The sequence below is a fragment of the Pleurodeles waltl genome, chromosome 1_1, assembly GCF_031143425.1.
Source record: "Pleurodeles waltl isolate 20211129_DDA chromosome 1_1, aPleWal1.hap1.20221129, whole genome shotgun sequence".
NCBI lineage: Eukaryota > Metazoa > Chordata > Amphibia > Caudata > Salamandridae > Pleurodeles > Pleurodeles waltl.
In genome coordinates this window covers 469,086,689-469,102,433 of record NC_090436.1, presented here as the reverse complement: position 1 = coordinate 469,102,433, position 15,745 = coordinate 469,086,689, and positions in this window count along the sequence as shown.

Genomic DNA, 15,745 nt, shown 5'->3' with positions numbered 1-15,745 from the left:
TCCTTCCTCAAGAAGCCCAGTTTCCACTGACACCGCATCCACTCTGCCTTTGAGGTTGCTCCTGGTGTTGAAGATGGCAGCAAGGATTTTGTCCAGTTTCTCTTCCAATGGGTCAGGCATTTCAGGGCCAATGGTATGGCGGCCTCCACTTGCCTCACGATGTCCCATTCAACAAGTACTCTGTTACCACATGTTGTAGATGGATGTTGTAGCCTAAGCATCCCAGGAGGCCAAGGACACAGTTGATAGATGAAATCAGGACCCATCCTTACCACTAGCCAGCAGGCCAGGGAGGCACATGTAGGCCCAACAACTAGGTGGCTAGTCTGCACCAGAGAATGGAGTATACTCAGGAGCTCCACTGCAATGAATTACAGGAGTACCAGGGAGGGATCAGCAGTTTTTGTTTCGCTGGGCACCTCGTTCCGGCATCCAGGAAAGTCTACCCCACATGGAGGGGGGAGAGGTGCTCCCAGCCAGTCCGTATCCAAAGAAGCAAGAAGGATGGGGACAATATACAGTGCTAAACAGCAGGGCTTGCAGTACCCCCAGAGCCCAAGTAGAAAACAGTGACCCTTGGATGCACGAGGCAACATGCCTCACCTCTCAGCTGCCAAACACTTCCAAGTGATGTAGCCCTTGAATAAGTCTCTGAGCTTGCATTCTCGCTTTTTCCTCCGGCCACCCCACCACTGCAGGTCCCGGGTGGGGGTGCAGAGCTCAAGAGTCTCCTTCAATTTGGCCCAGGTCCACAAGAGGAGGGGGTGTGGGTAGGAGGCCACCATTCCATCAGTGCCACCCGCTGCACCTCAATGAGTGCCAACATACCTCTCAGCCAGTGGGAATGCACCTGTTGCTGCTGTCATCCCCCATAATGCAGGACTATGCAGTCTCTCACTCTGCCCTCGGTGGGGGCCTATGTTCTTGCCAGCATACCTTGCCATTGGGTGGGGGCAGCAGCACCTCAATCAGTCTAGGCCCAGGCCCCCCGCAATGTTGGTCCACAGCAGTGCCCCCCATGGTCTCCTGTACCGTCTTGGAGCTGGTAGCAGAGAATACTTCTCCATGTTCCACCCCGACCAAGCCACCCTAGGGCAACACTGTCGGTAGTGCACTTCTTAGGCCTCAGGCAACCCTGGCTCCCCAATTCAGGACCTGTAGCCAGTCCATCTCAACTGGAGCACTTTCACTCAGCCCCTGCCACTGCTTCCAGTGCCGGTCAACCATGCGGCTGTTAAGATTCCAAAGGAGGCTGGATATCCCTGCACCAACCATTACATTGAAGACAGCTTGATGATCTGAGCAAGGGGCTTCGGCTAAAAGGTATTGGTGACATGGTAGCTTTCTCCAGCACGAATACTGAGGCATTTTTTATTAACACAGTGTTAGAAATTGGGTCTCTGTTTGGCAGTCAGTTTGCACTCTGTCTAAGCAGGGACCCTCTCTCTAGTCAGGGTAAGGGAGTTACTCTCCTAAGACAACCCCTGCTCATCCCCTTGGTAGCTTGGCACAAGCATTCAGACTCATCTCAAAGGCAATGTGTAAAGTATTTGCCACAACACACACATTAATACAGTAAAACACTACAAAATAGACACCACACCAGGTTAGAAAAACAGGTAATATTTATCTAAATCCAACAAGACCAAAGTGACACAAATCTAACATACATAAGTCAAGATATGAGTTTTTAAAAGAGTCTTAATCCACAGAAAACCATGAAAACATTGTTGTTACATAAACTACCTGGTTTGCGTCAAAAATAAAGCTGCACGGGTGAGCGTGCATCAAAAAAGACAGCAATGCATCAATTCCTTATTCGCAAGTGAGGCCATGCTTCGTTTCTTCTCTGGTCGGGTAGGTGATGCATTGTTTTTCTCTCCCACAAGAGAGCGATCCGTTGATTTCCAGATGGGGCATCTCAGATTCATGCAGGTTCACTATGACTTTGACGTCTAGCAACCACGCGTGAGAAATCCAGCTGCACCTCGCTGTGTGGGTTTTTTGCCATTTTCAGCAGCCACAAGCGGGTGTTTGCATTGTTTTTCCATCCACAGTGCAGTGGACGCATGGATTTCCCAGCCGCGATGCAGGTGTTGCGTCGATTTCAGCTGTGAGGTGGGTGACGCATCGTTTTTATAGTTGTGTTGTAGGTGGTGCATAATTTGCCCTCATGCCTTCCTGTGCATGGATTTCAGTCCTTGTCCTACCAGCTTCACCTTTCAAGGGCCCACAGTTTAGATAGGGCATCACTTGGCAGGGCAGGAGTCTTTGGCTAGGCCTGGCTTCAGATTCAAACCAGGGGACTGGAAACTGCAGTTTGTGAGGGCAGACACAGCCCATTCAGGTGTAAGTGAATACTCCTACCTCCACTCTAGCTTAGATGGCCCATCAGGATATGCAGGCTATACCCCAGCTCCCTTTGTGTCACTGTCTAGAGGGGATTCTCAAACAGCCCAACTGTCAGTCTAGGAATACACAAGCAGGCAGAGTCGTAGAATGACATAAGCAAGAAAATGCCACTTTCTAAAAGTGGCATTATCATACTGACAATTTAAAAAACAACTTTACCAAAAGATGTATTTTCAAATTGTGAATTCAGAGACACCAAATTCCATATTTCTATCTGCTTCCAAAGGGAAATTACACTTAAAATATATTTAAAGGCAGTCCCCATGTTAATCTATGAGAGAGATAGGTCTTGCAAGAGTTAAAACTGAAATTGGCAGTATTTCACTGTTAGAACATGTAAAACACATGAGTGCATGCCCCACCTTTAACATACACTGCACCCTGCCCATTGGGGTACCTAGGATCTACCTTAGGGATGACTTACATGTTTAAAAAGGGAAGGTTTGGGCCTGGAAAGTGAGTATATTGGACAGGTCAAATTGGCAGATAAAAACTGCACACACAGACACTGCAGTGACAGGTCTGAGTCATATAACACAGGGCTACACAAATGGGTGGCACAACCAGTGCTGCAGGTCCACTAGTAGCATTTGATTTCTAGGCCTTGGGCCCCTCTACTGCACTTTGCTAGGGACTTACCGGTAAATCAAGTATGTCAATCATGGAAACACCAATTATACATACAAATTACACAGGGAACACTTGCACTTCAGCCCTGGTCTGCAGTGGTAAAGTGCGCACAGTACCAAAAACAGCAAAAAAAGAGTCCAGCACTCAGCCAAAATATGGGAAGCAGAGACGAAAAAGACAGGGGAGACCACGCCAAAGATGCCAGGTCTAACACACACAGAGGAACTTAATCATGAGGTTAGGTTACTTTCTTTCAGAATTATTTGACTTAGTAAATAATTATAAGCTCCAAACTTAGCAATAAGTTATCTGTATGTACCAAATCTGCCTTACTTTGCATTTTAGATGTTGCCTCACACACCCTCAGTTCTATTTTAAGTAGCTTATCATGTATTCCAATGATTTTTGTGATTCAAATTTGATAACAAACCATCAGTCTATAACTATTTCAAATATAAATTAAGTACTTATCATTTACATGTAAATGTTATTTGGTGGCTGTATAATTGTGATTTCATAGTTCATAATTCATATTTGTTGAAGAATATTTATGATGTACTCTGATAAGTTTGTCTAGATTCTATTAAACTACTTCCTTGAGTTAGTGTTCAGAGGCTTCTGTTAATGTCTAATCAAAGCCAAGAATTTGAGCATACTACAGTTATGAAACAATAATGTAAGTATATCATCATGCAGAAAATATTTATAATTTTCAGCTCTGCCTGCACACTTTGTTACCAAAAGCACAATAAGTAATATCAGATTAAGATTCATATTGTTTTAAGATTTGTTTCTAGTGCTGCATGTTGTCTGTCACAACTTACAAATTCATGTTGAAGTACAGTTTCAGAAAACTTGGATGACTACTATTTCAAATGTGTTTTGAAAAACAATGACATCACCATGATGTTTTTCTTTGTTTAGATCTGAAGACTGGAGTCAGTGGGTCTCGTTTCTGCTAAAAATATCAGACTGTGACCTTTGGCAAGAAAGGAAGCAGAGGCCTGCTTAGAAATGGGTGATTGTGCAGGACAGGCATAATGCACGGTTAGAGAAAAGAATAGCATGGAAAACATTATCAATTCACTAAAATGCCATCTAGATACAGAACTATCCTCAACATATACTCACTGAAAAAGCACAAACATAGATGACAAAAAATCATCTAAATTTAACAATATCGAACATACACTTATCAAAATACAAAATATTGTCTACTATTTAAATACATACATAATGTCAAAAATATCAAACCACATAATATGGACTGCAATAATATTTTGAAAAATAACCAGAAATAGTATTTAGTATTTAATATCATTAAATTCTGTTTTAAAGAAGAAGAATATAAAAATGGCAATAAGAACATGGTACACAAAATATAATAATACATTAAAATCTCAGACATAAATTATTCATATATACAACCACATTTAGTCACAATATATATACTATTAAAAAGAAAAACATTTTAAAAAGTATTACATGCAAATGAAATAATTAGTACACCACACACAAAAATAATATTTAAAATATATTAATAATACTATAATCCAACAACTATGCATATGTAAAAATTAAAAGAGACATGTTAATTATAGTCCACCAAAAAAAATCACACTACAACTAAGTAGCCAATACAATGTACCGTAAATCAAATTCATCAATTTAAAAATAAACCTAATTAAATGAAAGATAAATAGTGCTCAAAATCTCATTAAATTTCACAGTTATGATTTAATAACCACAAGAAAGGGATACTCTGTCAGACTGTTTAAAGAAAAGTCAGAAGTAAGACTTCAACAATATTAGAAGCCACCGTCACAAGTAACTTTAAAAATTAACTAAACTGCAAAGTAACATAAGATTATTTTAAAATACAAACATAAAAATAAATCTCTAAATTCTCTCTGTTATGAGCTATATTATTCTTTTGATACTAAAGAGACACTTCATCAAGTATTGCACACCAAAACACAAATTTCAAACTCATAAACCTGGAGAAAGGCACTTTAAAAGTAGGCCTGGGCGTAGTTTGCCTGGTGGTGCTACGTGGAAATACGCAAACTTGGAAAAAACTGCATACCACTATGCGGAGTTCTGTTGCGGGCAGAGTTTCATTGCAGCACCTGTTTGCGTGACGTTCAATGTCACTGGCAAAGAAAAGTACGTCCTCACATTGGAATACTCACATGAATAGGAGCATGCTGTTTGCATGGGCATGGCCATCTTGTTTTTGGCTTTATTGTGGTGCAGGGATCTATTTTTATCCCTCTTCAGTCTGTCCCCTTTAACACTTTTAAAACTTATTTTCCCCTACTTTTTGTTTATTATATTACCTTTTCTCTTTGTATTTTTATATTTTAACTTTTTCCTACATTTTTTGGTGTTTTTGTGTGACTTTATTACTTTTTAAGTTATTTTCTTTACTTTCTTTTTTTCCTTCCTTCCTTACTTTCTTATCTCTTTCCGCCAAATCCCCAGCGCCATGTCAGAGCAGGGGAGAGGCAACAACCACTGGCAGCTACCTTCCTTGTGGAAGGTGCATCCGTGAAGGGGTGCAGCCCCATGTCATTTTTTCAGAGGTGGCTGCCATGGTCTTTTATGTTTAGTGCCACTTCCCCTACACCTTGGTAGCAGAGAGTAGGCCCGGGTTTGGTTAGGGCCTCTGGGAGCACTGGAAAAGCTGGGAGAGGGTGCACCGGGCTGTGCGTTGCAGCTCTGGGGTCCAGCAGACTCAGCAACAGCTAACACACCAGTAGACTGATATACTGGACCATGAAACACACCTGTAGGACCTTGTAGGCATAGAGGCTGCTGCGCTCGGTGAGAAGTAATTATTAGTTCTGTTCTATGCTAATAGTTTCTTCCCAAATAGCAAGCATGCTGCCCACACGCAGGTATGTTAACCTTATGTTGCAAATATAATATTATGTGGTCCATGTCATCATGTAGACAGGTGCTCGGCGCTACCTAATTGTACTTGTTTTTGGTGCTTACTTGGGATGATTAAGAAGTAATGCAGAGACTCCTCCTGTGCCCTGTGCAGCCTAAGATAGTTAATGTTAGGATTAGTGAGTTAGCATGTTCTCTCACTTATATGTGCCTTTGTTATTTGTAGCTTGTACAGTGCCAACTGCCAAGTAATTTCCCAGTGATGTGTAGTTTTGCATGTATGCATCCATCTATGCACTGAGAGATTGAGAATGAGATGAGAACTGTAGAAATCATCAATTGCAATGTATTAGTAATTCCAAAATGTAGTTTAGGAAATTTTTATTAGAGTTAGGCAATTTGGAATAGGATGGTCCATGATACTGGTATTATTATACATGTGCCCTGATATAGAAATGTTACTGTGCTTGCCTTTTCCTTTAAAAAAATAATATTTTTGAAGAAATTATTTATGAACAGTACCACTAATCTTTTTTAATTTTCTTCTTACATCATCCAGCATCCAGGGGCAAGAAGACGGCTTGTCGGGCAGGCGCGGGAGCTGAAGGTGCCCCCTCCACAAGTGCCGGTGCAGATGGCTCTGCTGGCCCAAGTAAGTATCTGTTTTGTAAATTCTTCTTATCCCTGCATTATCTTATTTACTTATTTTCTATATTTCAGAGTTTCTTTACTTCAAACTGTGTGGCTGTACTAGTCTGTCTGTAGCTTCCTTTCTTCTGCTTTATCAGTGAGCTTTCCCTTTCCCCTTATATATCTTGTGGACTGGTGGTAAGGCTCAGAGAACCCATGTAATAAAGATAGCAAGCCCATGTAAGGTATTCTACTCTTGTTTCATGAGAAGGCTTTCTTTTTCTTGCTTCAGCTCAATCATCAAAAAAAGGAAAAAAAGGTGTTTTTGAACATGGTCATGTAATTGTTTGTACCTACAACATTGTGTATGTATTATTATAGTTTACTAGAAGTTAATGACCGTGCATCATGGTTTGAAGTATGAGGAGCACAGCCCCATTGCATTAGCCAACCAAGACCATATATCCTTCATTGAGCAATTCTTGTACCCTTTTATTTCTCTTGAAAAACTCAGATTCATCAATAGCTAGTTCTGCCCCTCCATTACATAAAGTTTTTGTTTGGCTTGACTACTTGTCTTTTAAATAATTGCCAACCAACAAAATGGCCACCTGATATTTTGAAGATAAGTCTTTAACCGAAATATAGTGATGTATTGCAGCTGTATTTTGCAATAAAAAAAAAAAAAGGGAGAGGTGTATATGGTGTATAAAATGTGTAATTGTTTTCTAGCCACACTGATCAGCAGTGCCAGGGCCAGCAGCGCCAGCACAGACGCAGCAGCAGATGAAGAAGGAATCTTGCGGCGGCAGTGGCAGGCGGTGGTAATTCATATTGCTTGCTGATTGACAATTAGTAATATAGTCACTGCAAGGGTGAACTAGTGTTGGTGATTCACCCATCAACACTCAGTGGGAGATAAGTATTAATGGCCCTTTCTATCTGCAGCTCAGCAGACTAAGATTCATAAAATGAACTTGAACTATGATGTGTTTTGGAACATTGAAAGAAGGATGGAAGAAGGAACGATGGGTGAAATATAATATGAGCGAAAGAATGTGTGGGTGAAAGGGTACATAATAATCATATAGTTGGGTGATGATGATAGAATGCATGGGTGGGTAAAGGATGGATGAAAGGCTGTACGGGTGAAAGGATGCCTGCCCAGGTGGGTGAAAGGGTATGGGTGAAAGGATGCCTGCCTGGATGGGTGAACGGAATCAGTGGGTGGGTTGGATCACTTGGATGGGTGAATGACTGAAAGGATGCATGGGTGGATATTGGGTCAATGGATGTTGGTGAAAGGTTCATTGAGAGCCATGTTTTGAATTTGGATGTTTTTAAATGGCGAAGGACTGGATGAGAGAATGTAAAACTTAAATGGTGTGCATCAAAGCCAAGGGTGAAGAATAACACTATTAGAAGAACACATTTGCAATGATGAATAGATAAAAACTTGGAATGAAGAAACAAACAAGCTCTTCTGGATAGGGGCATTCATCTCACCTGCTTTATTTACTAGGAATGTTTTTTTTCAAAGGTTTGATTCAAAGGGTTAGGTGGCATTTCTGACTATTCCCTTGACTCACAGTATTTTTCGAGTGAAGTAGCTAATATGTATTCCAGCATCCATTAACTATCACCTCACTCCCTCTCTATTGCCTTTCACCAGTGGTACTCGGCAGAATCGTCACTGCAATGTTGGGTGTGCAATGTTATCAGCTTAAGTTACATTAATGTGTCAAACAGTTTCCAATGCATAATGGGTTTACTTCTGTTCAAATGTTTCCCTTTTAACATTTGCAAACCACAGTGACTCACACTTCTATCCAAACCTTAGGCACATGATGATGATGATAAATTGACCAGTAAAGCATGTACTCTACCTACCCATTCTAATCCCCTCTACCTTAGCCTGCAGTCGAGTAAGTTAAGAAAATGTCTTTCCTCACTGGAAAACAAACCTATTTTTTTAGAAAAAGTAATTATTCCAAAGTGTGGAGGAAGAGGAAGATGAGGACAGTGAGAAAAGTGGTACTAAGTAAGTGCGTTGGCCTTCGTGGATGGGATGGTCTGTGACAAACGTTCCAAATACAATCTTTATGTATATATATATATCCCATTCCTTAATCCTTTCCCTGTTCTTCAGTACATTGCTTTTCCCACTGTCTACTTACGGCAGGCAGAATGTCTGCATGATTGATATTATTATACTATGTGACATGTTTCATTCTTAGTATTCATCAGCCTTGTAGTCCTGGTACAATTGAAGGGCATTTATTTGGGAAGAACAGGGCCATTGGAATAAGATAATTTTCTAGAACAGCTGCCCCAGCTGCAGACAGTAACCAGTACGACTAGGGCGCCAGCTGAGCTAGCATGCCATCATTAATTTAGCACAACAGGAGAGAGAATAATTCTTGGACTCCTTAGTGCATAATGGCTATGACTCTAATCACCTCAAAATAGAATGGCTTGAAGTGATGAGCAAATGTACTGCTACTGTGCCACTACATGATTTTAAACAAGTGTTTTGCTCAGAACATTGTTTATAATTTTTCTTTTTTTTCTTGATACAGGTATTCCTGCTGGTCCACCGTCATAGCGGGAAATAGTAGCCTGGCTGTGGCAGCAGAAGCTGGAGGCCGCCATGGAAGAGAACCAGCTGCTGGTGGTCCTCGAGGACAAGGAGGAGGAGGCAGCTACAGCAGTCGCTGCCAATGCTCAGGGTCCCAGGCAGCCCCCACTACCTGCAGCCCATGCTCAACACCAGTACCCTAGTTGAACGGCCACCACCCGCCACCCGCCACCATACCATTGCTGTTGCCCCCCACAACACTGCTTTTCAATGCCGTGTACTTAGCAATAGAAGTCAGGCAGGCAGGCATGGGTGGTGCCTGTTGTGGGTGGAGAAGGTAGGAATGGGTTTTGGGGACCGAGACTTTTGAACTTTGTTTTCTTTTATTAGTAGACAATTGGACATAGTTGTTTTGGACACTGGTTGGAGAAAGGAAGATTTGTTTGGGGATGGGGTGGGCCATTCATGGATGGAAGGGGTAGGTTTCTATTTTTGTTGCTAGATACAGGAGATAATTAATATGTATTTATTGTTGTTTATGCCAAAAATCTTTGTTAGGGTGTTTTATTTCACACTGCACACAGGCCCAACTCTAATCCAGCCATACATGTGCCTAAAAACGTTGTGGTTCATTAGTCATTGAAACAGGAACATGCAATATAAAATACTAATGTTTCCCTCAGTTCGCTATATCTTTTTTTTACCTTCTCAAAGTAGTTTGTCAATAGAAAAAAGAAGAATGTTCTATCGTGGCCCAGGTCTAGTCGGGGAAGTAGAGTTTGTCCTCAGCTGGTTCACCCAGAATCTGATCATAATAATCCAGTACACTGATCCAGACATAAATTAAACACAAAGAGAAACACAAGTAGTCTACAGGGAAGCAGAAAAAATTGAGCAAAGCAGCTCATCACTGGGCAAAGCTCCACATCAGACCGGCACTGCAATGTCTGATGGGCCGCCCTTTCAAAGAGGAAAGGGTGGCACTTGACCAGGGAACATATTTCCAATGCTGTGCATGCCTGCGTGGGACACACACTAAAGATGTGTACAGGAGAAAAGAAAAAAGTGTATAAAATTGACTCTGAACCACACATATCACATTTAATAATTCAGTAGAGAGAGGTCCAGGCCGAGATTAAAAACAAGTGTGGGGAGTGCTGGAAGAAATAATGCTCGACCGCACTCACACTCAACTAGGAAAATTAAGACCTCTTCACGTTCCTCTAGTATAAGGTCAACATGTTTCACGTCTAGGTGGCCACAAAGGGTCCGGTGACGCTTCCGCAGGACCAACAAAACTAAATTTCTCCTGGAGAAAGTGCCTAGACAATGAAGGATAACGGGTCACTTACTTAAACGGCTCATTGCGGACAGTCACCCAGAATTTGGTCAGCTAACACACTACCATGACCTGAGTCTGACCAATCACCCTCATTCACCTCCTGTTGTACTTCAGGTATGCTGTAATTCGGTGGTATAAAGTGCTGATTCATTTTGATCATGGCCAATCTCTTGACGTTTTGGGGCAAGAGAATGGTCCTTCTCACTGTGGCAATTGCACCAGCTACACTGAACACACATTCAGCAGACACACTGGCTACTGGGCAAGCCAGATACTTTATTGCCAGCCTGCTGAGAACTGGCCATTGGTGTCTCTTCCCATACACATACACCAATGGGTTTTGATACAGATAGACCTCTGTTGGGTCATCTAGGTAGCCAGCACCATCCTCTCAATAGTCATTGGTGCTCTACCTTGCTCAACCTCTTTTGCCTTTGCTTCTGCAGTGGGCCTAAGCCCTGCCTTTAGAAAAAAATCAAATGCAGATTTTGGGGCTGCTGCTCCTGTTCCTCTTGTTGTTCCTGGGGTTAGTTTTGTCTGCTGTGAGCCAACAGCACTGTCCACAGGGTCTATGGAAGTTGTGGCCTGCACCCCAGAATTCTTGCCTAGCAATCCACGTCTTGTAGGTTAAAACATCCCCGTCAGAAAAAAGAATGAAAGTGGCCAGTAATTGTTCGTACCATGGGTCAAACACTTCCTTTAGCTGTTTCTGCAGCATATGTATCAATGGGATAGCTTGGCCCATGGTAGAGCCCTTCTTGCTGACTTCCAGTGTGAACATTTCGAATGGAAGCAGCATCTTTGTCAGGCATTTGACCAGGCCCCATCAGTCCATCTCAATGATCATGCCTTTCACAGTTTCATCCCCTCTTTGCATGAAATATTCATTGATTGGTCTGTACTGCTCAAACAGATGTTGCAACAAGTAATAAGTTGAATTCCAATGTGTTGGCTCCTCCTGTATGAGAGCTTTAACTGGCATTCTATTATCACACTGGATAATCCTCAACAGCTTGCAGGCTTTAAAAGAATTGCGAAAATGAGTGCCGATTCTTCTGCATGTGGACAGTAAATTGCTGACTCAGGGTTCTTTTTTTGAAAAGTCCTGAGCACTGATGCTTATGCAGTGCACCAAATTCAAGACCCTGCAATAGCCACTGTAGGAGGCTAGCCTGGCTTATAGTGGGTACCTGAGGGTACTTACATCTGTGCCAGGTCCAGTTATCCCTTATTAGTAGATTAGTAGTGTTCTAGCAGCTTAGGCTGATAGAGGTAGCTATAGCAGAGCAGCTTAGGCTGAACTAGGAGACATGCAAAACTCCTACTATACCACTTATGTCATATAGGTACTATGTCATAAGAAACACAACACTCAGGGTTACTGAAAATAAAGGTAATTTATTTTAGTGACAATGTGCAAAAACAATCTCAGAGGATATACTCTCTTAGGAGGTAAGTAAAATACACAAAATATATACACAAACCAAAATCCGATAAGTAAAACAGTCAGAAAGTAGTACAAGCACTGTAGAATACAATGGGATGCAATAGATCTATGGGCAACACAAACCATATACTAAGAAAGTGGAATGCGAACCATGTAAAGTACTACTATTTCCCCAGAAACACACTAAACATGTGATAGAGGATTTTGCAAAGACCACAACAGACTGCAAAGCACTGAAGATGAATTCCTGGACCTGAGGACCCATAAAGGAAGGGGACCAAGTTCAAGAGTTGTGAAAGTGTCCAGGGGGGCAGGACCCCACTAAACCCCGGATGAAGGTGCAAAGTGGCTGCCTCTGGGTGGAAGAAGCTGAAGATTCTACAACAATGAAAGGTGCTAGGAACTTCTCCTTTGTGCAGAAGATGTCCCACGGAGTGCTGGAGGATGCAGAGTTGTTTCTTCGGCAAAAGACTGCAAACAAGTGTTGCTAGCTGCAAGAGTCATGGTTGAAGTAAAAAGGAGCTGCCCGGGCCCAGAAAGGACCAGTATGTCACCACTTGGGAGAGAAGACAGAGGGGGCCCTCAGCAATGTAGAGAGCTCATGCACAAGCAGGTAGCACCCACAGAAGTCATTGAACATGGGTTAAAAAAGACTGAACACAGCGGTCATCTCAACACTGCAAAGAGGCTCCAACTAAGCCGGTGGTCAACTCAGGGAGCTGAGCAATGCAGAAAAGAGTGCCGGGGTCCTGGGCTTGGCTGTGCATGAAGGATTTCTTGGAAATGTGCACAGAAGCCCTAGCAGCTGCAGTTCATGTGCTGTACATGATTACTGTCTGGAGAAGGGAAGCAAGGACTTACCTCCTCCAAATTTGGACAGTTGGACCACTGGACAGTCTGGGTCACTTGGTTCTACCACCTGTGTTTCTGGTGCCATGGGGTCCAAGAGTTTCAGTGATGCTGAAGTTTGGTGCATGCTTGAGCAGGGGGAAGATTCCGTCCACCCACTGGAGATTTCTTTGTGACTTCCAGTGCAGGATGACGGCAGGCAGCCCCCAAAGCATGCACCACCAGGAAACAGTTGAGAAAGCCAGCAGGATTAGGTGCTACAATGTTGCTGGTAGTCTTCTTGCTACTTTGTTGCAGTTTTGCAGGTGTACTGGAGCAGTCAGTGGTCGATCCTTGGCAGAAGTCGAAGAGAGAGGTGCAGAGGAACTCTGGTGAACTCTTGCAAGTCGTTATCTGAGGAAAAGCCCAAAAGAGAGACCCGAAATAGCCCTCAGAGGAGGTTCAGCCACCTAGTCAGGTAAGCACCTATCAGAAGGGGTCTCTGACGTCACCTGCTGGCACTGGCCACTCACAGGCCTCCAGAGTGCCCTCACACCTCTGGATCCAAGATGGCAGAGGTCTGGGACCCACTGGAGGAGCTCTGGGCACTCCCCTTTCCTTTGTCCAGTTTCACACCACAGCAGGGACTGGGGTTTCCCTCAACCGGTGTAGACTGGCTTATGCAAGGAGGGCACCATCTGTGCCCTTCAAAGCATTTCCAGAGGTTGGGAGAGGCTACTCCTCCCCAGCCTTTAAAACCTATTTCCAAAGGGAGTGGTGTAACACCCTCTCTCAGAGGAAATTCTTTGTTCTGCCTTCCTGGGACAGGGCTGCCCAGACCCCAGGAGGGCAGAACCCTATCTGTGGGTTGGCAGCAGCTGTAGCTGCAGAGAAAACCCCAGAGAGCTGGTTTGGCAGTACTGGGGGTCCATAGTGGAGCCCTCAGGATGTATGGAATTGACTCCCCATTACCAGTTTTGGAATGCGGAGACAATTCCATGATCTTAGACATCTTACATGGCTTTATTCGGAGTTACCGGTGTGAAGATACATATAGGTATTGACCTATATGTAGTGCACACGTGTAATGGTGTCACCGTACTCACAAAGTCCGGAGAAATGGCCCTGAAGTATGTGGGGGTACCTTTGCTAGTGCAAGGGTGCCCTCACACTTAGTAACTTTGCACCTAACCTTCAGCAAGTGAAGGTTAGACACACAGGTGACTTATAAGTTACTTAAGTGCAGTGAAAATGGCTGTGAAATAACATGTGATTTGTTTCACTCATGCTGCCCTTTGTTTAGGTTTGTCTGAGCTCCCTAGGGGTGGCAAAAGAAATGCTGCATCCCATATGGATCTCCTGGAACCCCAATACCCTGGATACCTGGGCACCATATACTAGGGAATTATAAGGGTGTTCCAGTATGCCAATTGAAATTGGTAAAAGTGGTCACTAGCCTATAGTGACAAATTTAAAGGCAGAGAGAGCATGAACACTGAGGTTCTGATTAGCAGAGACTCAGTGACCCAGTTAGGCACTACACAGGTATACACACTCAGGCCACAAAGTATGAGCCCTGGGGTCCTGGCTAGCAGGATCCCAGTGAGACATGCAAAAACAAACTGACATACATGTACAAATGGGGGTAACATGCCAAGAAAGATGGTACTTTCCTACAATGTCCTGCGTTCTTGCTAGTTGTTGCTGTTTGTCCATGTGACTGGTGGCCATTGGTCACAGCCGCTTGATCAAAAAGCAACAACTAGCAAGGAGGCATGGCCACCACAACAAAGAAGAAGACATTCAGGCCTAAAAGCACACTGGATACCTAAACATAGTGGCCACCAGCCACATGGTCCAACAACAAAAACCAGGAAGGAGTCATGTCCACAACAACAAAGAAGACTATTTGCAGCCCTAAAAGCACACTGGCTGCCTAAACAAAATTGCTGCCAGCCACATGACCAAACAGCACAAACCAGCAAGGAAGCATGGCCTCCACAACAAAGAAGAACACATGCAGGTGTAAAAGCACACATGCTGCCGACATAAAATGGCCTCCAGCCACATGGTCTAACAAAAAACAGAAAGGGGGCATGGCCACCACAACAAAGAAAAACACGTGCAGGCCTAAAAGCATACTGCCTGCATACACAAAATGGCTGCCAGCCACATGGTCAAACAACAATTATCAAGGAGGCATTGATGCCTAAAAGCACACTGGCTGCCTCACCAAAATGGCCACCAGTCACATGGTCAGACAACAACCAACAAGAAGGCATGGCCACCCAAAAAATAAGAATACATGCAGGCCTAAAAGCACACAGGCTGCCGACACAAAAATGGCCACCAGCCAAATGGTGAAACAACAACTAGCAAGGAGGCATGTACACCACAACAAAGAAGAATACATGCAGGCCTAAAAGCACACTGTCTGCCTATACAAAATGGCTGCCAGCCAGATGGACAAACAAGAAACAGCAAGGAGGTATGTAAACCACCGCAAAGAAGAACACAAGCAGGCCTAAAAGCACAATAGCTGCGTACACAAAATGGCCGCCAGCCACATGGTCAAACAACAACCAGCAAGGAGGCATGGCCATTACAACAAAGAAGAACACATGCAGTCATAAAAGCACACTGGCTGCCTGAACAAAATGGCCGTCAGCCACATGGTCAAACAGCAACAACCAGCAAGAAGGCAGGTGCAGAGTAGCAGGGGCTTCCTGGGCTCCTGTTCCAGAGGCCTACTTTGATCTTCCGGGCCTTTGCCCTTCATTACATTGGTGATCCTTGATCGGTCGGCCCCGAGGGATTGGGATCGGAGGGCTGGGCCCTCGATCCCGTTTTCAAAGGCATTTGAGTTCTTGGGCCTAATTTTCATGTTGAGGGATTTTTCCTTGTGCGTGTGAATGTGCTCTTGGTTTTTATGGCATTTACATGTTGATATTCGAATCTGCAAGACGTGCGATTCATTCCTCGT